The sequence below is a fragment of the Melospiza melodia genome, unplaced genomic scaffold (genome assembly GCF_035770615.1).
Source record: "Melospiza melodia melodia isolate bMelMel2 unplaced genomic scaffold, bMelMel2.pri scaffold_37, whole genome shotgun sequence".
Lineage (NCBI taxonomy): Eukaryota > Metazoa > Chordata > Aves > Passeriformes > Passerellidae > Melospiza > Melospiza melodia.
In genome coordinates this window covers 2304922-2331689 of record NW_026948690.1, presented here as the reverse complement: position 1 = coordinate 2331689, position 26768 = coordinate 2304922, and the positions used below count along the sequence as shown (strand labels likewise).

The 26768-nt window shown below is 50.0% G+C and overlaps 1 pseudogene; it reads left to right on the top strand.

Annotated features, from left to right (window-relative positions):
* Positions 1-1553: 1553 nt before the first annotated feature.
* LOC134434458 (serine/threonine-protein kinase pim-1-like) lies at positions 1554-21106 on the top strand (annotated as a pseudogene).
* The last annotated feature ends 5662 nt before the right edge of the window (positions 21107-26768 follow it).

The following is a 26768-nucleotide window of genomic DNA, read 5'->3' as shown; positions in this document are numbered from 1 at the left end:
GACACAAGAGCTGTGCTGCTCAGGGCAATGTGTGCCCTGCAGGGCAGGCCCGGCAGGTGCCACATCTGCCCTGCAGCAGGGCTTCCCTCAGCACTACCTCCCTCCCTCTCTGCCCACGGCTCTGCTGCTGGAGCTGTTCCAGCCCCAGCTGCTCCTGTGGCCCCGGGCTCCTTCCCTGCCAGAGCTGCCAGAGCCCAGCCCAGCCCCTAGGCCAACCCTGCCCTGCAGCTGCTGGGCCCTGCAGGGATTAAAGAACAGTTACCCCAGCCTGGGCATCATGGAAAGGTGATGCTGCATGGATCTGGAGGCTGGGCAGGTGCAGGCACTTGCTGAGGTGCCCAGGAATCCTCAGGGTGACAGTTTAAGTGCCTCAGCCCCTGCTCTACCCTGCACAGTTAATTTTCTATTGCCGCCAAGCTGAGCCAGGGAAAAATGAGAGCACAGATTCAGGAAAGCAGAGACACAAGCAGGAAACTCCTACCCTGAATCAGCTCATGACAAGTCCCCTCAGAAATGAGCTGGACATGAGCTGGAGTTCTGAGCAGCCCTGGCTGCAGCCCCAGCTTCACCCCCTGCAGCCGTCCCTGGCAGCAGGAGCCGTCCTGCCCTGTCCCTCTGACAGTGCCCAGGGGAGCCCTGCTCTGCAGCACATCCACCCCAAAGCAGAGACAGCAGCAGAGCCATCCTTACAGTCACATCAGTCCTGTCCTAGGTCAGCTTCAGGGGATGCCTCCAGGAGCACAGGGGACATTGCCCTGCATCCACACACTCACCATGCACAGGGCTGTAAAGATCTTTCCCCAAGTGAAGTCTCAGCTCAATGTCTTCCCAATCCTGATTGCCTTCAGCCTGTCTCTGCCTGGCTCCTGTCCCTGCCGGCAGAGCCCTCAGCCCTGCTGGGCTGGGAGAGGAGCTGGCCCTGGGAAGAGCTGTTCCTTTAAAGCTCAGCAGCACAGACACAGCACAAGGATTTAATGAGCCTCTGGGGATTTGGTGTTGTTTACATCAGACTCAGTCCCTGAGAGTGTCTTCAAAAAACTTCTCAACAACTCAAACTTAAAATGGAACTTCAAATTTCATTCAAGTTTTAATGGGTCCCGCTGAGGAACATGACTGAGAAAGTGTCTCCAGGTTCCAGTTAGAGCAGAACATTGGAGGCAGTGATGACACCTGGGGACAAACAAGGCAAAGGTGTCTGTGGTGCTGAGCAAAGCTGGATGTGTTTCAGGAATGCCAAGGGCCAAGGCCTGAGCCCCAGCCCCTGGCCAGGCAGATGCTGTCCCTCCCTCCTTGCTCAGGGCTCTTGCCAGGATGGGCACTGGCATGTGGGAATGTGCAATGGCAAGGGCAGGAGCATGGGGCGGCCCCTGCCAGGCTGCTGAGCAGGGACAAGGAGGCAATGAGGCCCCAGGTCTGCAAGGGTCACTTGTCTCCTGCTCCTGCCTCAGGCCCGGGCCCAGCAGCCAAGGCCAAAGTGCTGCTCAAGTTGGCTCTGGCAGGGCTGTCTTGCAGCTGCTGCACATGCCTGTGCCCTGTGCATCCCAGGCTGTGCTATGGAGTCCCTGCCCTGCGCCTCTGTCCCTGCAGGCTGTAAGGAGCAGGTCTGTACCTGGTACCCTGTACCAGGTACCCTGTACCTTTTGGACATATGCCTTGGCATATTGGAACGTTGTCCACATGGACATGGATGGCTACAGAACACTAAAACATAAATTCTCATCCCTTTTTTTCTGAAAATATAGGATCATAAGTCCTTATACTATCCATTGGTGCTTTTCATTATAATGAAACTGTCCTTTCTGAATAGAAGGGTGTCCTTCTTATTGTATAATATCTCATACAAAGGTTAAAATAATTAGGAATCATTTTAGGCATTGGCATTCATGACCATAGCACTCTAGGAAGCGGCCAAGTTAGAATCCATGTGTTTTTCAATACAACTATTGTTCTGGAAGATTGAAACATAACTGAAGAGCACAACTGGGAGGTGACTTTGTCCTGCAGCCTTATGGTTCTTCTTTATTAAGAAATTCATGTGTAGAATTATAACTAACCTGATGTCACTTGTATTTTTAGAGGGAAAAAAGGGGTGATGAAGGGTAACTAAGGCCTATCCATAAGACAATCTATAAATCTCCAGATTAATGAGCGCCAAAGGATAAGTTATCATGGTATATCACGTTAAAGGGTACCTTTATCAACACCATATGGATCACCACTTGTCTGGCCTTTGGACACTCAACTTTTCAGCTACCTCATACAGACATGTTCATACACACAGACCAGTGTGCAAAAAGGTTTCTCATCTGACTCCACCAGATCCCACTGGCTCTGCAGAGCAGTCAGAAAATACACAGAGAGTCTAATGAGGAAACAGGGTACTGTGGAACAGTGCAGGGACCAGGTGCAAGACAGGACCTTACAAGCACACTGACCAGCATCTGCCAGCATGACAGACACCACTTATTGTATTATTCCTCTATTTTCCGATGTCTATTTCTCTTCAAACCACCTTGATCCCTCCCTTTTCCTTCTTTGTTTCTTTCCCTAACATTCTATATTTCGTGTAGTGAAATTCAAAAATGCTGCTTCCTTGCACCCCAATATTAACCCTGTAACACTAGGCAGTAATACCAGGCCATTCTGCAAAGCCATCTGGAGAGCCACTCTGCTGACTCATGGTGATAAGTTTTCTTCCCAGACCATGAGGCTTAGGCTGCCTTGGAACATCTGGGAATGTTTTTATTTATTTATTTATACATGTCTTTTTAAATTTAATGTATTTTATTTCTTTATTTAGCATCTTTTACCATGGTCCACATGTTCCATATGGTATACCATGTCCCCTGCTACAGAAGACTCCACCATCATTGCTCTTACTTTCAAAATGAAAACAATACTGAATAAACTTCTGTCCTTCAGTGGCACCAAACTACTGACAGAGTCTGATGTGAATCTCTGCTGGTCACCTTGTTCTAGTGATAGACAGGGGTGTTGGCCAAGTTATATCTCCCAAGGCCACAGCCATCTTTTGGTAATGTTGAACAGGTCTTGGACCACATAAGCCATGTTGTACAACTCATCCCCTGGCTGCCCCACCTGGCTGCCCCTTCCTTTGCTGACAGCAGGAGTCCAGGCTCTGGATCTTGGCTGAACACAGCAAGTTCCCATGTTTGGACAGGCTCAAAGGCTGCCCCAGGGGAGTGAAGGGCTTGGCACAGGGGCGAGCAGACAACGGACAAATGGGCACCAGGACAAATGGCCCCAGAGCTTCACTTGCAGTGGCAGCAGTGGCAGCATTGGCAGCGAAAGAAGTGCCTTTGTCGACTCCCTCTTGCTTTTCTTCTCCCTCTTCCGCAGTCCCGCACCCTCTCCCGCTCTCCATTTCTCGGTGCCCCCTCCTCTCCCAGTTTCTCTCTCCCCATACCTGGCCAGGCCATGCCCCCGGCCCACCCCTGGCCCTGGGCAGGGCTGACCAGTGCCCAGCCCTGGGTGTCCCGCCGTGGTCTCACCTCCGGCTGGCTCTGCCTGTGCTGGCAGTGGTGCTGCTGGGCGGGCATCAGTGCCTGGGGCTGGGGCGGCATCGCCTCCCTTTGGCTCCACCTGGCCCGAGCCCGGCCCCAGACCCGACCCCGGCCCCAGCCCCGGCCCCGGCCCTGGCGCAGGGCCCGGCCCTGGCTCCTCCCGGGGCTGGTGGAGGACACAGGTGGCACGGCTGCTCCTGCTGCCTCCGCTGCATCTTGCCTGGCTTGAGCTCCGCCGCTGTCCTGTTCCCAGGAGCGAATGCCTGGGCATGGCCGGCCTGTGGCACTTGAGGGGCGCTCGGGGGCCGTTGCTGGCTTCGGACCGAGTGCTGACAGCCGTGTCCTTCTGTCAAGGAAGGCACAGCAGGGTCTGAAGGAGCAGGACAGGCTGGGCTCGCTGCTGGGGCGCGGGGGCTTCGGCAGCATCTTCACAGCCACGCGGCTCTTGGATTGCAACCTGGTGAGCAGCAGGGCCGGCCGCAGCTGCAGGAGGAGGAGGAGGGTGGAGGATGGGTCTGGGCAGGGCGGGCGGCGAGCTGAGCCCGCTGCTACCCTTGGCTTGCAGGTGGCCATCAAAAGGGCGCCACAGAAGCGCGTCCAGCACTGGGGTGAGCTGGTGAGTTAGCAGGGCCAGTGGCAGAAGCTGGGCTGTGCCGGGCGGGGATGAGCCGAGGCCCGGCAGGGTGGGAGACGCCAGGACGCCCCGAGGGAGAACGGGCATGGGGCCAGAGCAGGGTGCAGAGCATCCCGGGCTGGCTGAGGTCTTCCCGAGCCCCAGCACGGCATCAGCCCCACTGACGGCATTGTGCTCCTTCCGCAGCCCAACAGCACCAGCGCCCCGCTGGAGATCGTGCTGCTGGCCAAGGTGTCCACTGGCTTCCCCGGTGTGGTCCAGCTGCTAAAGTGGCTCGAGCTCCCCAACACTATCGTGATGGTGCTGGAACGCCCAGAGCGCTCTCAGGATCTGCAGCATTTCATTGGGGCACGGGGGTTCCTGCCCAAGGAGGTAGCGCGGGAGCTTGTCTGCCAGGTGCTGGAGGCCATGCAGCACTGCACCAGCTGCGGGGTCTTGCACAGGGACATCAAACCAGAGAACAACCTGCTTGACCTGGCCACTGGGCAGGCCAAATTGATTGACTTTGGCTGTGGCACCCACCTGCAAGAGACAGCCCTGCTCACTTTGCAGGTGAGCCCATGCAGGGGTGTGCTCCCTGTCCCAGCATCTCATGGCACTGAGCTCTCACAGTCCAAGCTGGGTGTGGCATCAGGGATTCTCTCTTTTGCTGCCCTTCATGGCACTGACATATCAGCCGAATTGCTTTTGAGCTGGGCTGAGCGGGGAGCCTGCTTCCAGCTGTGGTGGCAGTCTTTGCCCACCACTCTGCCCAGGACTGGGGCTTGGGCTGGGGCAGCCAGCCCAACTAAAACACCTGTGGGTGGGGGTAGCAGAGAGGGAGGGACAGAATCTGTGCCCCAACCGGTTTGGTGTGCAGGTGAGAAAGGGCTTGGACTGCTCCACTCACCTGGTTTGTCTTGGGTTCGGAATGTTTTTTGGGGCATTGAAGCCAGGGAGGATGAAGGCATTGCTACAAATGGTGTTCAATTTGTGTTAAATTGTGGCAGGGTTGGGAAATGTTGTTTTGGGGTGAGTTGATGGATGTTTGTTGTGGGTCCTGGGGAGGGGAGGTCCAGGGATTGTTGGGAGCGATAGTCAAAAAAGGGCGGGAGGTTATTGGACAGGGGACTTGACCAATCATTCGAGGCCCCGAGAAAATGGTCCAGAATGAATATCCATAAGGACCAATGAGAATGCTGGAAATTGACCAATCAAGGGGCAAATCCAAAACCCACCAATTCTGGACCTGAGAGGGGTTATAAAATGAGGGTTTTGTTTGGGTTGGGGTTCTTCTCCTTCTGAGGGATGTACTAAATGGGGGAGAACACAGAGTGTTTGGGACTCATTTTCTTTGGGTTGCAGCATGGGAGTTTGGGCTTATCTCAAACTCCCCATCCTCTTTAGCTTGTTTTAATAAATGAGAGCCTTTTTCCTTTTCAAAATCTGGCCTCATTCTAATTCATAACAGCATGGCGTTTCACCACCACTGAGTGGGTTTTCCCTTGTTATGCTCTGGACTTGCAAGTATTTCCACTACCCTCTTCCATCACCAGTGGCTTCTTTTCCAACCTCAAGTCTATACACAAGTCCTAGGTGCTGGTCAGAGGGCAGTGGGTCACACCCAGTGTGCCACTGGGGCAGCCCCCACACACCCAGGGGTACTGGGGCCAGGCTCTGGGAGCAGCAGCATCCCCCTGATGAACTCCATCTGTATTCCACAGGAACACGGTCATACAGCCCCCCAGAATGTACCCACTTTGGCTGGTACTATGGCAAGCCAGCTACCATCTGGTCCCTGGGCATCCTGCTGCACCAGATGGTCTGTGGGAAGCACCCTTTCAGCAGGGGCCAGAACATCCACTGAGACCATCAGCTCTCTCTGCCACAAGGGCTCTCTCAAGGTGGATCCTCATCTCTGGGCACAGGGGGAATCCCAGTGCTGGAAGACAGCAGTGGGCTCATGGGCATCCCACTGTGGCAGCTGCTGAGGAGGTGGCACATGTACTGCTCTCCTCCAAAACAGGGAATTGATGGGAAAGTTTGGGCCCAGCTCTGAGCACATCCAGCATGGCTTGGGCCCAGGAATAGCAAGACAAAGCCAACAAGAACCTTCTCCAACTGCCCGGTGGTTCTGGTTTCTCTGCCCAGAGTGCCAAGATCTGATCAGGCAGTGTTTATCCATTGTTTTGAGGAGAAAAGAAGAAACCTCACAACTTTATAAAAGTTGTAAAGCCCGGTATGCCTTTATTACGATGAGCGCCAGATGCAAGCCTCCCCAAAAGGCATCCGTACCCCCGAAGACCTCAGGTCTCCTTTTATCCCCCTTCCAAATGCATATGCATACAGTTTCACAATAAGTTCATACATATTCATTCCGCGTGACATTTATCACCAGTTCTTCTTTATCAAAGGAATTCCTAGGTGGGGGGCAAATTGACCTTGTGGTCGTTTCTATTTTTCTTTCTCTGTCTCCTTGCTGTCTCCAGCATGTGACTTTTCCTTCAGCTTTGGCCTCACAGACTTTTCACCTCTCCTAGACACTTCACCTAATTCAGAATGGATCTCTACTCTGTCTCATTCCCCCCTTTCCTATGAAATAAGTAAATTCTTTTACTTAATGAAAACCCTCACGACAACAGTTGTCTTTTAATGCTCTACCATGTATGTTTGACAAAGAGGTTAGTACAGCTATTCGTTGTAGCATTCTCCAGTTCCAAATTAACAATGTAATAGATAATCCTAAGCTTATCCCAACTAATATTAGTAAAACTACAATGGGGTGGCACAACTTATTAAAGATTCCATTTGCAGTTGGTGACCACCCAAAGATCACATCCCACCAGTGGTGATCCATATTTTGTTTTATTCTTTGTAGAACTCTGGTTATCTCCTTTGTATCATGTTGGACAGTAATTAAGGTTTTCTTTCCACTTTCTTGGATTTCCTTCAAGATCTCCAATAGGTCTTGGTGCTTAATTAATTGTTTCATTAATGTAAGGTTCATCTCAATATGGGTAGGTGATAGTCTGTGATACATTGTGTAATTGGCTTTGACCAGCTGGTGGGATGTCACTGGAGCCAAGTATGAAAAATCACACCCGATAATCTTAACAAAATTACAAATACAGAAATTAGAATGATTTCTACTAGACAGAATAACATCATTGCTATCAATTTGTACAGCAGCACAGGCAGTTCTCAGACATACACACCCTTTTCCAGTATATACAAGCACAGTTTTCTGGTCAGTGACTGGATGAATTTCAAAGTGACAAATACTCTGTTCAGTGTCTAGATACACATCTTGGGCAATAATAGTATTGCTTTCACAAATGAATCCCATCTGTTCTCTAGTAATGCAGGATTCTAAGTTTACTGTCTGCCACTTTTCATTCATCTTTCATGCCCACACTCTATGTTATGAAGGATAGAGTATTGTTTTTTCAAGGTTTAATCCTAGGGCAAGGAGGGGATGGATAACATAAACAGTGGCATTACGTATGGTAAGCACAAAGGCAGTTGCCACATTAGAAACAGGATCATAGGTGAAATTCACCGTAGTCTGCCAGGATTGAAACTTCCTTTCAATATCAATTGCATTATCCCACACAATCTTCCGAATTTCAGCTGGAAAATTACCTTCACCCCCTTCCTGTATGATCAGAGCTGCTGTTGCCTGCACCCATAACTGTGCTTGTATACAACTGAAAGCTAAAGACACATTATCTTAAACTGTACTAAGTGCTTCTACTATCAGCTTGTGGTCTTGGTCCCTGGCCTTTTCATACTTCCTTACTTTGGCAGTACTTTTGAAATCTGTCACTGGCTAGTTCCTAATGCCAATACAAATGACTGTAAAGACTGCTTCAATTTTGTTAGGCTACCTGCTGCAGTGGCCAGTTTATTCATCAGTATTTCTGAATCAATTCAATTTAAAACTCCTAATCCTGTCCCTAATATGCCAGTTAGATGTTTGTTATGGGGAATAGGAACTGCTTTCTGTCCATGACCATCCTGCCTGCCAGAGGGATGTGCTGGGCTCACACTGCAAATTCAGACACACTTCACAAGTGTATCTGACAGAGGTTTAGGTCATACTTGAGGCAGATGTTTGTTCTGAAATGCAGAGACCTCAAGGAATCTAACCTCTCCTTCCCCCTCCAAAGCACCTGATTTCCCAGATGTGTGGCAAGCAGGAATGTCTCTCCTGGTCTACAAAACTTCACCCACCTTGCCCCTAGCTAAGATCAAGCTGTGGACTGTGTTCAGGGCAGAAGATAACAGTATTTGTCCACCACCTGCAGTTCAGCAGCCTTTAGCAGCCATTGCCTGGGTATTCAGCCAACCTGCTTGGAAAATGACCTAAGGAAACTGATTTCTTGGTGTTCCTGGTTTTAGACACCAGGAGAGCTGGCTCCTTCCTTTCTTGTTCTGCTCCTGAGATATGCCTGTTTTTGTAACCATGTTGTCCAGCCCTCAAAGGAAGTTTTTAGGAAGGAGGAGCAGGCTGGTTGGATTTTTGAGATGTTAATTTGCATTATCAACTCCACACGTTTGAGAGACCATTCTGGATTGAATAATAGCTGTTGTTCACTCACATGCTTTACTACGTAGAGGCCTATTTCATACACTTTAGGTTCAAGTTTGGGTAGAGTCTGAACTAGTATGAGTTGTATAAGGCCCTGCTGTGGTAAAAGGCGCAGTGTCCACTTTGAATTCAAATGAAAATCTGATAGCAACTTGAGCTCAAAGGCAGGTCACTTCTACAGGCTGTATCTAGGTGAAATTACACCAACAGTCTGATTCACTTAGGTTATCACAGACTTGCTGGTGTTCATATACACCAGGGGAGGTTCAGACACTAATTACATCTGATCTCTCATAAGCTGTCCTATTGATGACCTGGCACTCTACTTTGATTTCTTCTCCTCTGATTCCTTGAAGTGTCCACAGTTCCTGTTACTGCCATTCTTGCTCCTCATATACCTGATTCTCGTGGATTACTACAGTAGATATGTTTAAATCTTTTATCTCAGAAGGTTTTCCCATGGATCCAGTATACTGATTAAACACCTGGGACCAAGGCCATTCAGCATTGCTTTGGATAGAGTTACTCTCTAGTTCTAAAACTTCAGTTACAAATACATACAAAACAATTCTGTAAACTAAAGTATGAACTACTCCCGACCGCAATGTACTCATTTTGCCCAAGTAAGTTTTAGTCTCAGTTCATTGTCTCCTGGTGTCACTCCTGAAGGGGCTTCTGGACCTTCTTCACCCGAGAGTGATGGATCCAGGCATTCTGCTCCTTGATTTTGATTGGAGTGAAGGTGGTGAGAAGTACTTGCAGTGGTCTCTCCCACTGTGGTTCCAAAGTCTTCTCTGTAAGAGACTTAACATATACATCATCCCCAGGCTATCTAACTCCCTGCTCCAAGTTCCAGCCACATGTTTCTCAATTTCTCTGAGCTGTTTGCTTAAAGCCACCATGTAGGTGGACATTCTGGATATTCCTTTTGTATTCTATATGGTCTTCTATAAGGCATTCCAAAAGGATTCAGCATTCCTTTAGCTCAAGGTTTAGTTCGAATTTGCAATAGTGCTAGTGGAAGAGCTTGGGCTAGGGTAGAATAACTTCTTGCCCCAGTCTTACAATCTGCTGCTTAATCAAATGATTCATTTTCCCTGCCTGGCTACTTGATTTGGGCAGTTTGAAGTGTGAAGTTCTTAATCTATGCCCAGGTGTCCACTAATCTGTTGCACTGCTTTGGAAATGAAATATGATTCTTTATCTGAGGACATCGTGGCTGGAACTCTGAAGCGTGGTATTATTTCTTGTAAAAATAATCTGGTCACATCTTGAGTTTTGACAGTTCTGGTGGGGAATATTTCTGGCCACCCTGAAAATGTATCTATTAATACCAGTAAATACTGATACCCCTCTTTCCTTGGGAGTTCTGAAAAGTCAATTTACCACTGCTGTATAGGCCCATGGCCTCTCCCAGTCTGACCGAGTTTTGGCCAGGGGGTGTTTTGGGGTTAGTCTGGAGGCAAGGATCACATTGTCAGCTTACCTGAGTGATAGTGGCATATAAATTCCTGACAATGATACAACGATTGTTTCAATCAGATGTGTGTTCTAGAAAGCCTGTGGAAATTACTACTTCAAAGTCAACACTTCATTTCAATGCACTCTGTATCACTGGCAGCCTTGGTCATTTTGAGAAAGGAGCCACACTCTATAAAAGGCTTCTAAGTAGTTAGGCCCTAGTGTGTTTTCTAGTGCCCTTCCTTCACTAGTAACCACGAAAATGGGAAGGGATTACTAGCTCTCTTTCAATGGTAGCCCACCCCTTGTAATTGTATGTTTCTTTTGATTAGTATTATTGTATTATGGCTTACATTCGAGGAAAATCTGTACCTTACCCTTTCCTGCTTTCTTTGCCTCTCCATCCGCCAACTCATTTCTTTCCTCCAATTTTAAGCTCACTCTCTGGTGTGCCTTAATATGCTTTTTCAGGTAGCTGAACTGCTTCCAGCAGCTGGATTGTCTCTTCTTTCCCTGTGAGGTCAGCAGTCCCCTCTCCTTCCAGATGGCTCCATGTGCATGTTATGACTCCAAATGCATACCTTGAGACTGTGTAGATGGTTATTCTCCTCCCTTTTGCCCTTTCCAGGGCACGGGTCAATGCATTTATCTCAGCCTTCTGCGCGGAGGTACCTGTTGGTAAGGGTCCAGACTCGATTACCTCTCTGCAGGTGGTCACTGCATACCCAGCAGGTCGCTTCCCATTGGCAACATAGCTGCTCCCGTCAGTGAACCAGGTCTCTGCATTGTCCAAAGGAGCGTCCTTTAAGTCTGGACGGCTGGAGTAGGTAGCTTCAATGGTCTCCAGGCAATCATGGTGTACTGCTTCTCCTTGATTTCCACTGAGAAAGGAAGCTGGGTTGACAATATTAGTCACCACTATCTCTACATCATCTTGCTCTGCCATGATAGCCTGGTATTTCAGAAACCTCTGTGGTGAGAGCCAATGGTCACCCTTTACTTCCAGCGCTGCGGACACTGTGTGGGACACTAGCACAGTCATTTTTGTCCCAGGGTAAACTTGCGTGCCTCTTGAATATTCAGCACAACTGCTGCTACAGCTCTGAGGCAACCTGGCCATCCTTTGGCTGTTGCATCTAGCTGCTTAGAGAAGTAAGCAACTACCCTCTGGTATGGACCCAAGTCCTGAGCCAATATTCCCTGGGCAATTCCTTGCATGGAAAAATAGAAAGAATGGTTTACTTGCATCTGGAAGTTTCAAAGCTGGAGCATGCATGAGGGCACTCTCTAGCTGGTGAAAGGCCCGTGTGGCGTCTTTTGTCCACTGGAGATCTCTGTTTACATTGGCAATAAGAGCATAGAGGTGTCTGACGAACAGTCCATAATTATAAACCCACAGCTGGCACTACCCTGCCATGCCTAAGAAGGTTAGGAGTTCTTTCGTTGTCTGGGGTTTCAGGGTTTGGCATAGGGCTTCCCTGCCTTAAAGTCTGCTGCTCAGCACTCACTTCTTACCCCAGGTAGATTACCTTCTTAGATTACTTTCTGTTTCACTACCTGTGCCTTTTTCTTTGAGACTCTGCGTCCTTGGAGTCCTAGGAAATTCAAAAGGCTTACCGTCCAGGCTTCTCTCGCTTCCCTCGTCCAAGTGGCTACTAGAAGATCATCCACGTACTGCAACAGCCTCCTTTCCTCTTGTGGAGCTTCCCGGGACTTTGGGTCTTTGCAAGCTGTTCTCCAATCGGAGTGGGGAATCTTGAAGCCTTCAGGCACATGGACTATGTGAGCTTGTGTTTGAATGCAAAATTTTCTGGCTGGCTTCGTGGATGGGGAGGCAAAAGAAGGCATCTCTTAGGCCTAAAACAGTTAACCAGGTTAGGTCAGGTGTTAAACAAGTTAGTAAAGTCTATGGATTTGCTACCACAGGGTATAAATTCTGTGTTATCTTATTGACAGCCCTTAATCCAGTACTATCAGTTATTGGGCTGATTCCTTCTTTATCTTCCTTTTGAGGGTACCACTCAACTCTCACTGGTTGTGTTTTTTCCTTAAGCTTGATTACCATGGGGGGGCATCTTTCATTCTCCCTGGTACAGCAGAGGCCCATACCCTTGAATACACTTATTTACTTATTCTAATATCTCCCTACTAATGTCTTTCTTAATTTCAGTGTCTGTTAATGTTAAGCCTAACCTTTTTATATAATTTGCCTTCAGAGTAACCTTTCTCATTTGAGAATGTTTAGCAAATTGAGCGAATTGTACAAACTTTAAAGGTTTGCAAAAGTATGCCTTCTCAGACTGGCCAGTTGTTCAGTTGTTCCCCACACTACAACATAAACATTCTTCACAGGTAGTAACGCTTTATTTAAAACTGAATATATGGCCCTTGTGTTGACTAAAATTCTTCTCTTTTGGGGAGGTCATCTTTACCCTTCCTCCCTTACCTTGGGAGGAGCTTTTAACAAATCATATGTACTCATTTTGCGAACTGTGATTGTTTTGCATTTCAGCATGATAATCCTTGCCTGATTTCATACATTGCTATCTTATGCTGTATGCTGAACACGTTTGATTTGCTTTCTCTTTGCCTTGTTTTCCTTTTCAAGGGCCAAGACCAGAGGGTGGTCTGATCTCACAGTCTCTTTGCCATTCTGGGTGATTTCTTAAAACAAAAAGACATTTCAGCATACAAAAACTCTATCCCATTTATCTTCCTATTTTAAAACAGTACTAACAGCAATGAAGTATTATAAATCTTTTTATTTTCTGAGCTGCTCTTACTGGCAACCTTCGCCCAGTGAGCCCCTCCTAAAAGGGGCTAATTTAGGAACCTCTTTGCTCTGGTCAGTTCTCATTATTTATTTCTCCTTGCCCTATCTCGCTTCAACTCAAACCTTTTTACAGACCTTCACAGTACTTTCTCAGTTTTCCTCCTATACACACACAGCTCCAGGTGGCAGGTATCAGATGTGATTCCCACATACAAGCTCTAAGACCTTAGGTTCTGAATCGCTTGATCAGAAACCTCTAATTTACACTCGGGGCATGTGCCCTGACACTTATTAGAACAGCAAAACAGCAATACCAGTGTTTCTCATAAACACCGCACTGCAATAATAACTGCACATCCACCTTTTGCCCACAGGCCATTCCTGTGTTCCCTGGGGAGACAGGGCAGCCAGAGCTGTCCCTGTGCCCAGGGGACAGCCACTGTCACCTCACACAGCATGCTAGCCTCTTGATGCACCAAAGGCTCCCCGAAATTGCCCTCAAAGGCAGGCTATTCTGTTTGTTACAGAGAACTTTAAATCCCTGCAGCAGATTGTTTCCAGTCCAGACTTACTGCAGTACCAACTGAAGTCTCATAAATCTCATAAGTCTCATTAACTAATTCGTCTCATTCATCTCTTCTATATAAACTCTGTTTTACAAAATATCAGTCTTTTCTAGTTCTCTTCTTGCACAATCTAATTAAGCACTGTGTCTACTTACACTTGTTTTACTGCTTTGCAAAAAGGCTGTGCTAGTCACAGCCGAAACTCTGATATGCCCACAGACACAGACACATGCACCCCTCCCCCTTTTATCTCAAATTCACTACAGCCAAGGCTTGAATTGCTGTGAGGGGGAGAATTCTTGGAATTCCTTTAATTCGCTTTATTGTAGTTAAGCATAAATCACCATACCAGAGTCCTTCTGTGTAAAATGCTACTCTTGTTGCAACAAAATCTTATAATCTTCACAGACACCACTATACAATCTGAGAATCAAATTACCACAATGCAGCGGAAGAAAATCACCACACAAAGTCACTGGGAAAGGGAATATCTCTCAAAGTGCTCACTTTTCTCAACACAACACAGCATACCATAATTCGGCATTTACTCACATCAGTTTTCCTGGACACAATCAGAATAACAGCACAGAGTCTAGAGATCAAGTACAAACATCCAGGGCAAAGGAACTCTCTGAGCTCATACTCACGGTTAAAATGTACCAAATCTGCACAAATCACTACATTTAAACACAATAAATACCATCACTGACGTTCCTCCTGTCGCTTCTCCGTGGGGCACTTCTCTCCCTGCCCCCACAGCCTGCTGCAGCCTCAGGCCACACTCAGCTGCTTCAAACACGGGTAATACTCATTCCCCTCACACTGTAGAGCACTGTAGATCTACTCTCTTTCATACACCATACACTTATACACTTGCACAATTACAAACACAGTGCACTGACCACACAATGCATTAACCATACAGCAACACAGTGTCTGGACACCACACACATACACACACACAAACAAAACACACATGGGTTCAGCAGTTCTGCTCTATCAGAACAATGAACCCCCAACACACACACACATGTGTTCACCCGACCCACCCCCAGGATCACTAGTGGTCTGCTCTATCAGAACGATGAACCCCGTCTCTAATACAGCTGCTCCATCAGCATAACCCAGACATCTCTGAGTGATTTACTCCCTAGCTCTCCTTTCCCTCCCGTGGGGGCCCCTCAGTACATACCGCATCTTCCTGCACAGGCCAGCAGGTCGTTGTCTGTCCTCGCAGGTGGCAAGTTGAGATGAGCGGAGCCCCACTAGGAAAAAATCTTAGGGCACGCCTTGGAGGTCCATCTATCCCCCCTGCCCCTGCGGGGACAGAGAAACCCCTTGTCTGGCTCGCCATAATGTTTTGCGGAGAAAAGAAGAAACCTCAAAACTTTATAAAAGTTGTAAAGCTCAGTATGTTTATTTACGGCGCCGGACACATGCGGAGAAAACTCTTCTCAAAAGGCATGCATACCTCTGAGAACTTCAGGTCTCTTTTCATCCCCCTCTCAAATACATATGCATACAGTTTCACAATAGATTCATACATATTCATTTTTATGGGTTTCTTCTGACTTTTACCACTAGTTCCTTTTTATCAGAAAGAATTCTGAGGTCAGGATGACTTGCCCTTACAGCAGTCCCTGTCTCTCTCTATAATCTGTCTTCTCCCCTTTATCTCTGTCCTTCACTGAAGTAACTTCACTGAGCTTAGGCCTGGCAGCCTGGCTAAATAACTACAATTTCTAACCACAGACTCGACTCAAAAATGTACATTTCACCTAAATTAAAATGGATTTCTATCTTGTAAAATTTTCACTTTGCTTCACCGTGACAGGCTCTGTTTTCACAGGCATGGCCGGGCGGCACCTGAGGGGGCAGCAGCAAGAGCTCCAGCTGATCTGCAGTGGTGAGTGAGTGAGGGCAGCGGGCTGACTGCGGGGGCTGGCGGGGGCAGCTGCAAGCCCTGCCCCGGCTGCGGAGGGCTCTGCTCCCCTGAGATTTCAGGGCCACATGTGGCATTCATGGCCAGCACCTTCAGACTGATCCCCTTGCTCCCTGCTCCCTGCGGGCCATGGCAAGAGATGGCCAGGATGGCCCTGGCAGGGGGCTCTCCTCGTCTTTCTGCACATGTGGGATCTGACCTTGCCTCTGTTCCTCTCTCTTGCAGCCCTTGAAGAAATGGCATATGACAGCAGTCCTGCAATCAGAGATGCTGCAGTTGCATTTTGTTTAATTCTCCGGGCTGTACAGAGAGCTCCCTATTCCCCGTGGCGCAGGCTGCGAGATCGATTCCGCAGTGCATGGAGGAAACGGCCTCGTCTGTGCAGCACTGCCTTGCTGTTCTGCTGCAGCTCCCTGGAGAGATGATCTGAAAGACTGTCTGCTGGGGTCATTTGAGCCAGCAGAAATTTTCTTTTTCTTCTTCAAGATTTTTGTATTTTTATTTTCATTGTTTTTGAGTATGTAAATATAGAATGTCTTTCAATACACAGAGTCCCAGGATCTTTCTTTTCCTGCACAGGGTCTAGAAGGCAAAGGGGAAGAGGGGGAAAAGGGTGCTTGTACTCAGCCAGCTGCCCAGGTGTGCAGTGTTGCAGAGAAAATGGCCAGAAGCTCCTTGGCCTTTGGTGGTTCTGCTGAAGCCTTTGTGCTGCCCACAGAGCGACTGGACAGGGGCCGGAGCTGTGGGGATCCCTGCCAGAGCGGTGCCTGGAGATGGCCACAAGCCCTGTGCTGGACAGGAAGGGCCATCCATGTCCTCCTGCCCGTGTGCTGCTGGCTGCAGTGCTGAGGGCTCCCCAGTGCCTCTGGATGGGGCTCCTCTGCAGCTGCTCTGGGGCTGCGGCTCTGCTGCCGGGAAGCTTGGCCAGGCTGGGGGAGACCCTGAGAGGCTGAGGCACTGCTAAGCCTTGAGCAATTGGCTGGCAGAGGCCATAAGCAGCCCCCTGGCAGCCGCCTTGATCCCGACAGCCGGCTGCTCTGGCGCTTACAGGTGGGTCGCCCGTTGGAGGGACCCCCTGGAATCAGGCCTGGAACCCTGGTCCTGGCCTTTCAGGGCTGTGAGGCCAGCTGTTGTGGGGCTGGGCATGTGCCCTCCCTGTGCTCCAGACTGCAGCCTCCCACCCCTCAGCCTTAGGCATTGAGCTCCACTGCCTGATATCCAAATCTTGTTCCTCTTGCTGTGGGGGAGGCCGAGCTCTGTGGCTTTAGGCCCCATTGAGCCAGAAGAGCAGCAGCTTTGAGCCCACAGGGGCCACAGAAAGGCCCTCTTGGACCACGAGCGTTCCTGTCCTTCCCAGGCCAGGGACACATGAGAGTGCAGCAGGCACCTTCAGAGTGCCACGCTGGCTTTGCACTGGGCCACCTCCCTGTGCTGTGCACGGCTGGCTCTTTGCTTTGCTGCTTTCGGCCTTGTGTCGTCGTACTCCTCTGGCTGCCTGCAGCCAGGGGCAGCCCAATCAGGAGGCTGAAAGGCCCCGTCTCCAACATCTCAACGGGGGAAATGGAGCTCTCCCAGCCCTCAGCCCACACTGTAAGCAGAGCAGAGCCTTTTCCCCAGCCCCGTTGGCTTTCTGCCTGCTTCTGGCCCCTGGCCACCATGACCCACTGCACTCGCTCTGAGTCACCTACAGCATGCCTGGTGCCTCTTGATTTGCTGACCCTGGGATGTGAGGCTCACTGAGGGAAAGGTGGCTGTCCCAGTGCTGAGGGCACACGTGGCTCACTGAGCAGACTTGAGGCTTCCCCAGCAGCTTGCAGGTCCCTTAGGCGTCATGTTACAGTGCTTGTGCTCCTGCCTCTTCCTGTCCCTCTTCTCACCCTCACCCAACCTGCACCCTCTGACCTACCTTCAATAAATCCTGTTGCATCAGACATGGTGTCAAGAGCCCTCCCTCGGCTGCCGGTCGAGCGCACATTACAACCTCCGGGCCTGGGAGCAAGGTGGGCTGGGGGAGCTGCTCTCTCAGACCATGAGGGAACGGCTCTCGACAGCACCTGCCCATGGACCTTCCCCGCACCAAATAAAATCATCTCCAAGTTTAGCTAGTAAGCTAGTAAGGTATAACTCATTCATTGCCTGGAAATCTGGCACTAGTCTCTAAGTTCCATTAGGTTTCTTTATTGCTAATCTAGCAGTATTAAATTTTGACTCCCATTCTTCCAATAGTCCTGATGTCAGGAATTTATTGATTGTTGGCTCTTTTCCTTTCCTAGCTTCTAATCTTCAAGGGTATTGCTTTCTGACTACTGGCCTATCTCTTCTCTGTAGCTCAATTTTCACAGGGTCTGCTCGTTTTGATTTTCCTGGGCTATGAGTATCCCATACTCTTGGGTACACCTGATTCAATACTTGCTCTAAATAGTTCTTCTTGTTTGTTGGTCTTGTGTCAATTGTCAGTCCTACTGCTAAAACTGCTCATTTGTCTTCAGGTACCTTCCATTTAAGTTTTCTTTTTCTAAACAGAACTGTTGCTTCCAAATTTTCAAGCAAATGCCTGCCTAGGACAGATTTGGCTTAGTTGGGTAAATAAAGAAACTGATGTATTCCCATTTTCTTCTTGATTTTACATTGAAGTGGTTTCAGGAAGAAAACTTTTTCTGGCTGGCCTACAGTGTCTCCTATTTCTTGAGATAGTTTTCACTTTTGGGTATCAGGGCTTGATTCAAGAGTGAAAATATGTCTCCACAATTTCTTAAAAATTCAACTTCTTTATCATTCTTTAGCTGTATTTTAACCGGTGGCCTGCTAGGGTAAGAATTGCCAGTCTCAGTCATTTCTTATCATCCAGAGTGGCTGCAAGAGTTTTGTGTACTTTGTCTGCTAACTCTGGGCACTGGCGTTATTTCCAGTGTCCTGATTTCTTACAAGATGCACATTGATTTGGCCCCAGATTGGTCTATGGCTGCTTTGAACCTCCTCTGCCTCTGATATTGTTGCCCCTGCCTCTGCTTCATCCAGAGGCATGCCACGTCCTCTCCCTGGTGCCGATCCAGAGCTGCCACCATGGCTGCAGGGAGCTCTTTTCCTTTTTCTCTCTCTTGATTATCATCCACTTTCTATGCTTTTCTCATTCATGCCTTTAAGTCTCTCTTGACAGGCTCTTTCAGCTTCTCAAGTTTCTGCCTGACATCTGGGCTAGATTGCCCTGACATCAGGGAAACCCACTGCTGCTTTGCTATATCCGACCAGGGATGCAGGGCTGTGCCTTTACGTGCAGCTGCTCAGAGCCTGTCCACAATGTCAGTGGGTGACTCGTGCTGTCCCTGTGTAACGTTATCTCTTACTGACCAAGTCATTGCTTTTGGAAGGGCATTTTTTAATTCCAATGTGACTAGTTCCTGGTATCTGGTTAAGAGGGCACAGCTGCCTGCATCGTTCGCGTCCCACAAAGGGCTTACAATAGGACACAGCTGGTCCACTGTACCTTGCAAGGCTCCACTAGCAATTTGTGCCTGCACACGTGCTCTGGCTACCTTGATCACCAACTCTTCTGCTGGTTTTGTTAGCTCTGTCAACATGAAATCAGTATCACCTCACTCTGGCTCTTGATTCTTGACTATGAACTCCAGTCTTTTTGCTACTTTGCTAGGGTTTTCTCTATCCATTGTAACGTTTTCCCACCAATTGTTCAGGTCACTAGTAGAAAAGCAGATGTTCACCCCCATGGCTTCTCCTTGGGGGACTCAAGACTTGCCTTAAGGGGGTGACTAAAGGCAAAGCTTTCTTGGTTTTATTCCTTGGCTTGCTTGTCACTGGGGGTCTCTGAAATTGTCCCCTCACCTGGGGACAATTATTCATCTCATCCTCACTGCCATTTGGCTTTCATTCAGGGGCCAGAGTGGTTGCCTGAGGGGGAGTGTACCTGAGCTGGCCTGGACTAACTCGGCTCTAAGTCTTGGACACATAGAACACAATCTTCCTGGTGCATTGGAGCCAATTTCAAACATCTCTGCCCTATGCTGAATGCTGAACGACATCTCTTTCTTTTCTGCTTCTTATCTGTTTCCAAAGTAAGGACTAAAGGTCCTGTGGGGCCAAATCAAAGCCACATTCTTTCTGACACAGCTTTATTCTTCAGGGTAAAAAAACATGTCTGCATATATCACAGGATCTCATTTTTTCTCTTGTCTTAAAAATAACATCAACTGTAACAGTGAATGGTAAAGTTCCATTAGGGGGTGACTTCTCACCACTTTCTAATGGATACCAAGCCTACCACTGAGAAGAGTATTTCATCTAATTACCTTTCCTTGAAAAATTACCCTCTGGGATTCCTCCCAAATCTTTCTCATCTTCTAAATTAATTCTATTGGACTTTTTTTAATACCATCTTTACTTCTTGTGCTATTCATTCTTCATGCTATCTAAATTTCCAAACTTATCAGGATGTATTAGTACTTCTCTTTTCCTTCTCTTTATACCCTGTAGACTACCCTTAACCCACACGGGTTGTCTCTGAGTCACCCTGCACCAATATTTTGTTTTACATTCCTAGCAAGCAGTGAAAACAAAAGGATTCCACATGTTATAAATAGGTATGATTCGTGCCGATAAAATTGAAACAGTAATCAATATTGATACAGTAATATTATTAAATAATTAAGCAGTTAGAGTTTAATGCCAAAAAGGAAAGGGATGGGAGGGCTTTCAACCCCCCTCTCCCTGCTGATGTTCAAGGACAGGAGGAAAAAGCAAATTATAAGTTACTAAAAATTAACAAAAAGAAGGGAAAATCTGGTTGGGTTCCAGGAAAATGCCAGTTATAAGTGATTTATTGCTTTGATGCTTAAATGCAGTAATATGTTCGTTTTGGCTTACATTGTACTGGCTTGGTGCTCATGTGTAACCCAAAGGTGAATTAAAGGACATAGGTGAAGAGTAGAGGCCTTCATCAGTCACGACCTCCAACGACTTGTGTGACCACCAAAAGAAGTGGTGGCGCAGGCATGGTAAAGGTGGTGATGAGGGCGGAGGTAGAAGTGTGATGAATCGAAAATGGGAGGAGATGGCATTGACACATGGCATATAGGGGGGAGTCTTCACTTGGCAAGCTCGTACGTGAGGTGGCAAGGGTCCAAGAGCCCTGCACTCCATACCCCGTGGTTATCTTTTTCTCATGCACTATTATTGGAACCGAATTATCCCTTATTTTTAATCAAATTATATTGTTAATATTTCAAGTCTATCCAATTTTATATATTTTCTAAACTATTAAATTAAAATTGCTGCTAGTTCTAATATTGTTTGGTTTTTTGATGATGGGATAATTGGGCAAACATAACAATATGGAAAAACACACCTGGGAGCCTCCCTCACGACTGCTTACCACACAGCTCATCTTTGAGATGGGTGCTTCACCTTTTATACCTCTGGGGGTTGCATCAGCCAACCCTGGCCCCTCCCAAAGTCTGTCAGTCAACTCTCCTTTGCCGTTTATTGGTGGAGATTGCTTTCCTGCAACTTGATTGGTGGGTCAGGTGTTGTCATGCTGTGCCCTCCAGTAGCAACGAGCTTTTTCATTCTCAACTGCCCTGTAGGAGGGGCACATGTACACGCCTTCCTTTTACCTGTCCTAAATAAACCAGGCTGTCCGGTGGCAACAATACAGAGGATGGGGAAAGGGGACTGTGAGGAGAACAGAGGGCATCTAAACAATAAACTACAATAACATAACTATACATCAATAAAGCTTCTCTTAATATTCACACAATATTCATTCCTTAATTGTTAGAGCCAGTCATCTCACTATTCATCTATAAGAATTTTTATTTTTATTTTTACATTTTCCTATTAAAGGACTGTTATTCCTACTCCCATATCTTTACCTGAGAGACCCTTAATTCCAAAATTTTAATAATTCAGAGGGAAGTGGTTTATATTTTCCATTTCCAGAGAAGCTCCTTCCTTCCTTTACAGACACCTGTCTTTCAAACCAAGACAGAGCCCCAAAAATGCTGCAAATCCCACAAAGATCTGTACAACCTGACCGAGACCATCCTTCCTGAGCCAAACAGGGCAGACCTGAACAAACAAAAAACCATTTCTCCTGGTTTAATGAAAAGGTGTGTTTTGGGTCCCATAAGAGGAACAGAGATGCTGTCCCCCCTGGTACTGGGGGAGGGAATGAGGAGCTTCTGGGGGTACTGGGAGCACTGGGAGCACTGTAACGGGGAGCTCTGGGCACCCCACATGGGACCCCACACTCGTGGCCACCCCTCCATGGCACGATGGGAACCCACGGGAGCTGTGGGGTGGACACACAGTTGGAGGGGCCCTCAGGCAGGAACCTCCAGTGCCCCCAGTGCCCCCAGTGTCACAGCATGTTCTCGTAGATGTCACTGGAGTCCTGCTGTTGCCTGTGGGGTCCTGGCAGCTCTGCATTGGTCACCTGGGGGTTGTGGCACAGGGGCGCACTGCAAGAGACACCGGGTGGGGGAAGCTGGATGGGAGGTGACACCCCTAGGGGGCCATGTCCCTGTCCCCCCACCTGTACTCACCCCCTGCCTTCTTGTTTCGCACGACCTGGCTGTACAGCACCTCCTCTGCCTCTGGAGGGGCCGAGGGCCCTGGGGAGCCCCTGCAAGGATAAGAGGGTGTCTGTGGGGGTGTGGGGGGTCGTTATGAACATAAAATGGGGTTCAGGCCTGGACCCCCCACTCACCTTTCCTGCTGTTTCCTGATGGCTGCAAGGGAAAGGGGGCAGGGGTGACTGTGGAGTCCTCAGGGCCCCTGACACCCTTGAGATCTCTGACTGCCCCCGGGAGCCTCGTGCATCCCTGAAGCCCCTAATGAGCCTTGAATCACCCACTGAATCCACTGAGATCCCAAACTCCTCCAAACCCCTGACAGAGCCCCCAACCTCCCTGCACGACCCTGCAGGACCTCCCCAAATTCCCCAGGACCCCCAGGTGAGATCACTAGGGATTCAGCTTCACCCAAGTCAGGAGCTGTTGGTGCTGCCCTCTGGACCTCAAACTCTGTGGGGGTTTCACCCCAATCCCTGGGACCCCCATTCCCCCTCATTGTCACCCACCCAGGTGGTGCCACCAGTGCCAGCCCCTGATGACAGCCAGGAGCAGAAGTAGGAACAGGAGGGACCCGCAGACCCCTGCGGTCACTGCTGGGGACAGAGAGAGACACATCAGGATCACCCAGAACCCCGGGGGTCCTGCACCCCCCCATGTGACCCCAAGTGACCCTACCTGTGCCCTGTTCCTGTGTTGTCACCTCCAGGGCCAGCTCAGGGCAGAGTGCCTGGTGCCCGTCCTGTCCCAGCTGGTTGGTGGCCATTCGGGTAGGTGCCCAAATGTCCCACATCGACAGCCCTGAGCTCCAGGAGGGGACCTTGGGCCACCTCCTGCCCATTGTGCAGCCAGGTGAAGGTGACAGGGGCTGAGCCCACCTGCACTGAGCAGCGCAGGGTCACGGTGTCTCCTGAGTGCACCAAGTGTGACAGGGGACTGAGAGTGATGGTGGCATTGGCCACAGGCACTGTGGGGACACAGACAGGGCTGGCACCTGGTGAGGTGGATGAGAGTGCCATGGTGGGGTCACCCCCAGTTGAGGGTCCCGCTCATAAAGGACAGTGACATTCAGGGGGACACTCTCAGCCATGCTCTCCCCGCACTGGCAGTGGCCGCTGCCATTCTCCCCAGTGTGGTGCAGCTCCAGGCGGGGCCAGTGCCAAGCGGTGTCCTCGAGGCCTCCTGGGTACCAGGAAATGGACAGGTGACCTGTCCCTGTGGCCACCGTGCACAAGGCTGTGCTGACAGGGACACCCCTGAGGGCAGAACCCCTGCGGGAGGGGGAGACACCAGGGGACATTGAGGGACTTGGGGGGAGGTCAGGGAGGGGCAGGGAGAGACCAGTGAGGGAAAGGAGGTGCAGAGTTGGGGCTGGGGGGGCTTGGATAGGTACCCCAAGGAAGGATGGGAGGTTTAATGAGGGGACACGTGGAGGGGGAGATGGGAGGACCCCAGTGCGGATATGGAGACCCAGAGAGGGTATTGTGGGACTTGGAGACTGCGGGGAAACAGCAGAGAGGGGTGGGGTTGACTTGGAGATGGATGAATGGACCCAGTGAGGGATGGGGGGAATGGGGCAGTAATGGAGGTACCCAGGCAGGGGACCCAAGGAGGCCGTGGGGGCTCCCCATGCCCATCTCTGCACTCACTGGGCACGGTGACACGGAGCAGGGCACTGCTGTTCTGCACAGCCCCCGCCTCGGAGTGCACCTGGCAGCTGTAATTCCCTGAGTGGGAGACCCCCATGGTGGGCATCAGCAGCTGCAGGGACCCCTGCGGGCCCCCCACCACCTGCCTGTCCTGGTAGAACACGTGCAGGAGCGGGGCTCAGGGCCGCAGGGGGCTGGGGGTGCTGAGGCAGCTGAGAGTCAGGGGGGACCCCTCAATGGGCTCGTGTTGGAATCCATAAGGTTAGAGGATTTTTAGAAAATGGTAAAAAAAAGGATGTAGGCCTTAGATTTGAGTTCTGTTAGCATAGCAGAAAACTTTCCCATGAAAGCAGAAAAGTTTCCCATGCAAGCAGAAAAGTTTCCCAAGCAGTAGACGTGACAAACAACAATAGGCCTCTGTAGAATTGGCTTTAGGATGGCAACAAGGTTATTTAATGTATATCTTTAGAGGTTAGAATGAATAGAACTTTGTTCTCTGTCTCTTCTGAATCAGTCTTTGTTTTAACTATCATTGCTTGTGTTTTATGAGATTGGATAGAATGCTTGTCAATATGTGTTTTCTGTGTGTGATTGGCTGAAATCTAGACTGAGATGACTTTATGTATTTCTGTATCAGCCCTACCGGAGGAGACTTTTTTGGTGTGGATCAGTGAGCTGTCATGTCTCCATTTTGTATTTTGAGACTGATGTGCTAGAAATAAAAGCAAAAATCTCTTCACTGGTGTGATTACACTGTTGTCCATATTTGGACGTTTTGCCGTGGCATAGTGGGTTCCTTTTTTAAGACGTGGGTTCCTGACACAATTGGACTTATATCTACCCTTCCCCTGCAGGCTCGGAGGGACCGTCCAGCACTGGCACCATGAAAAGCTCTGGAAAGGAGAGGAGAGGGAGATTTGTGAGCCCGAGTCACTAGGAAGGGGCTGTGGGGGGGTTGAAGTGGCAGCTGTGGGGTGCTCACCATGCACTGTCACTGTCACTGATTCCGACTTCTCCCATCCCCATGATACCCTGGATTTCACCATGCTCCCACAGATGTAGCGGCCGCTGTGTTGCAGCTGCAGAGGGGACAGGAACAGCTTGGTCCCATCGCAGAGCTCCTGCAGTTTCTTCTCCTCATGGTAAAAGTACACTGAGCTGACTGGGTTGTCCCGCCAGCGCTGGCAGCACAGTGTCACCATGTCCCCCTCCAGCAGCGCCCACACCAGCACCTGCAGCACCAATGGGGCTGTGGGACACGGGAGTCCTGTTATACCAAGGGGACCTGGCCAGTCCGAATGCCATCACAATGCCCATATTGGCTCACATGCAGCACACCAGGGATCCCCAAATCCACAAACAGGGTCTGCCAGCACTGGGATGCTCTGGGATGTCCCCAGAGAAGGGGACAGGCTTTGGTCACACAGGAGGTGACCCATGGAGCGGAGCCCACCCAGAGCCCCGGGGTCACTGCTGGTGCCAGGATGGGGACACCCAAATCTTCCTCACCATCTAAGACTCTCACAGGGGGGCTGAGCCCACTGCTGGGTCTCTCACGCGTGTAGGTGCCACTCTCGGTGACAGTGAGGTTGTTGTGTCCCTCCTGCCTCCAGTGCTGCCCATCCTTGTACCAGGTGGTGACACTAGTGGTCCCCAAGCCCTGGCAGGAAAGTGTCACCCGGTCCCACAGCGCCACTGGCATCCAGGGGGGCTCCACGAGGAGCTGGGTGGTCTGGGCACCTGCGGGTGGCAGCGGAGACCAGGCTGCCAGGGCCAGCGTGGGGCTGGGGACAGCAGGGTGGGGCCATGGCATCCCCCAAGGACTCACCAGCGAGGCCAAGGGTCTGGGCTGGAAGGGAGAAGGGACAGGGCTCAGTGAGTGTGGCACCATGGGGACAGTTGTGCACAGGGGAATGGTTCATAGGCGCTGCCCCTGAACTGTCCTCCTGGGGAAATTGGTGTGGCACCAATTGATGTCTCGATGGGGACACTGTGCTAGCACAGGTCTCCCCCGCCAGCACCATGGCCTCGGTCTCCATGGCCCATCCACATTGTGCTTGTCTTCTTCTCCCTGTCCCTGCATCCCTGCATCCCTGCATCCCTGCATCCCTGTGTCCCTGTCCCCACAGCTGCCCCAGCCCCAGGATGCCTCTCCCCACATTCCTATCCCTCCAGCCCTGTTCACCCTCTCCTGTCCCCACGGCCACCCCATGACCCCGGTCACCTCATGCTCTGGCTCTTCTGGCACTGGGAACCTCAGGGAGCCCTACAGCTCCCCTGTGCCCCCTCCCCACCACTCTCTGCCTCACCAGCGCCCATCCCCAGGGTACTACCAGCCCGGCCCGTGCCCGGGGCACTCACCCCACAGGAGTAGCGCCACCTTCCCGGCCATCCCGGTGTCCCCAGCCATGTGCACTGGCTGTCACTCGCTGATGTGGCCACCACTTCCCTGGCTGGCGGCTCTTTGGATGAAAGGGAAGGAAGCAAGGTCACGTCCATCCCCATGTGTAGGTAGCCCTTGGTGGGGACAAGGTGGCCACAAGCTGGGGCCGGCTGTGGGCAGGGTGGAGACATGCTGGGGACAAGGCTGTCTCTGGGTTGGTGGGACATGGGCATCCCAGGAGCAGGGGGGCTAAGGGGGTTTGGGGAGCCAGGGATGAGTGTCCAGGGGAGAGGGGAGTCCTGGGAAAGGGGGTCCAGGGAATGGGTCCATGGGGAATTGGGGTTGTGAGGAGGGGGAGTCACAGTGGATGGGGGTGCCATGGGAATGGGGGTCCCCAGGGCTGGGGGGACTCAGGGATGGGAGTCTCAGGGGAAGGTGGGCTCCAGGTATTTGGTGTCATGATTTTGGTTTGCTAATTTGAGATATTTTGGTTAATGTAATAATTAGTGTGGTGGGTTTAGTGTTGGTTTATTATTAGTGCATTTATTAGAATGTATTTATTTCTTTTTTGTTTTGAGATGAGACTAGGAGAAAGGTAAAGTACATTTAAAATAGTATATGAGAAAATTTTTAAATTGTAATAAATTGTAATGGTAATAAATCCCTCATCAGGGGATTTTTG